The following is a 1,991-nucleotide window of genomic DNA, read 5'->3' on the forward strand; positions in this document are numbered from 1 at the left end:
AAATTCCAAATTTAGTAAACATTTGGGTATTCGAAACTACTAGTCTGAAAAATAGTTTATGTGGTCTGAAACTTTTCCTAATGTGTTTCAGACTTTCAGTTAAAGTTGTTGAATCAAATTAGTTCTTTGATGCTATTATGGACAGATTTAAAATCCACACTAAACCTTGATATGGGAACTATTCGTTTTGATGCTACTGTGCTTTAATACGATATGCTGCTAGTGGAAGACTTTGGAATTTGAAAACCCAAATCAGTTCAGTCTGCCTAGTTCAGCTTCACATAGGTTCCTATTTTCTAGCCTGCTGTAATTGTTCTGAACTTTTGATAATCTGTTTCAGACTTTCAGTTAGGAGTTAAGACTAGGAAATACTATGAACTGCTGTAGGATTAAATCAGTACGTGGTTAACAGGCACAACATTGTGCCTGTTGGGTTTATGGGCAGATGCTAGAAGGTTGTCTGAAGATAGTTGTTTGCTAGGGGTGGGGAATCATTTCATAAGTAAAAAGTCCATACTGAACCTTGATACGTAAACCAATGGTTTTGATGGTACTTTGGAACTTGAAAATCAAAATCAGTTCAGTCTGCCTAGTTCAGCTTCATATAGAAGATAATGATTCCTTTTTTTTAGTCTACTGTAATTGTTTTTTAGCCCACAGCACTTTGCATTGTTTTGAGGTTTTGTACATCAGCTTTCTTTTTTATCTCTTATTTAAAACTGTAGCAGTACCTGTGACACATAATGCCTAATAGTTTAACTATTTTCCTGCTAATCCAGCCCACGCGGCTGCTGTACTACTTGTCAAGTGATGCTGCTGCTGCTATCTGCGAGTTGCTGCTGCTAGTTGTGATTTTGTCAAGTGATGCTGCTGCTACTTGTGATCTTCTAAAATAACCCCTTTCTCCTGAAACGTTGATTAATTTCCGTTTCGGTTGAGAAATGGGGCACTCCTAGGTCAGGAAAATTAGCAAAGGTCATGGCCAATTTTCTTGACCTAGAAGGTGCCCGATTCTCAACCGAAATAAAAATTAATTTGCTTTAGTGGTTGGATTAGTTTAGTATTTTTTTCACACACTCAGACACCCTTGCTTGCCATGTGTGTGAGAGAGATAGTGAGAGGAGACAAGAAGAAGGGGGTTAGGAAGGCATCATGCAACAGTGCCTTCAAGATCCAAGGCAATATCACAAACATCATAGGCAATTTGACCAAACTCACAACCTTGTATCTTTGCAGCAACCAACTTCCTAGACACACCCCTCAAGAACTAGGTTACCCTGAGAACGTGGACTTGGACCTTAGCAACAAGACACTAACAGGTTCTATCCCAAAACACCTAGGCAATATCACAAACATCTCTCAATTGTTCCTTGACAATAACCAACTTTTTGGCGACATTCCTCGAGAATTAGGTTACTTGGTCAACTTAGAGATCTTGTTCCTTGACAATAACCAACTTTTTGACCAAACTTTGTTCCTATTTAGAGAGAAACATGGCCAACAACAATGAGGCCGGGGGTTCGGGCGTCAAGGCATTCTGGGAGCTGTCCCAGGAGATGGAGGAACAACCTCACTTGTATGAGGCCACCGCCTTCCCCACCGATCCTGAGACCACTGATGGTACCGCCGAGGATGACCCCACTGATGCCACCACTGACGGTGCCGCCGAGGATGCCACCACTGATGATGGCGGCGCTCGCATAGATGGCAGCCAACCGAAGAGGCAACGGAAGGACCGACGCCCGACCGTGCTCCGCACCCTCAAGGAGGAAGTTACTGAAGTGGACTCCAACGGGAATCCAACGGCGCCCGAATGAATAGTCAAGGGGTACTCGCTTCAGTTCGGGTGCATTCTCCAGAGCACCCTCTTGATCAACACCGAGAACCTCAGGCATCCTGACCAAGGGAATTTGCGCAACCTCCTCTTCACGAAGCTGCACGAACGATACAAGTTCCCTGCTGAATTTGAAAACACAAGCCTCAAAGGGAAT

This window comes from Triticum dicoccoides, chromosome 2A, assembly GCF_002162155.2.
Source record: "Triticum dicoccoides isolate Atlit2015 ecotype Zavitan chromosome 2A, WEW_v2.0, whole genome shotgun sequence".
Lineage (NCBI taxonomy): Eukaryota > Viridiplantae > Streptophyta > Magnoliopsida > Poales > Poaceae > Triticum > Triticum dicoccoides.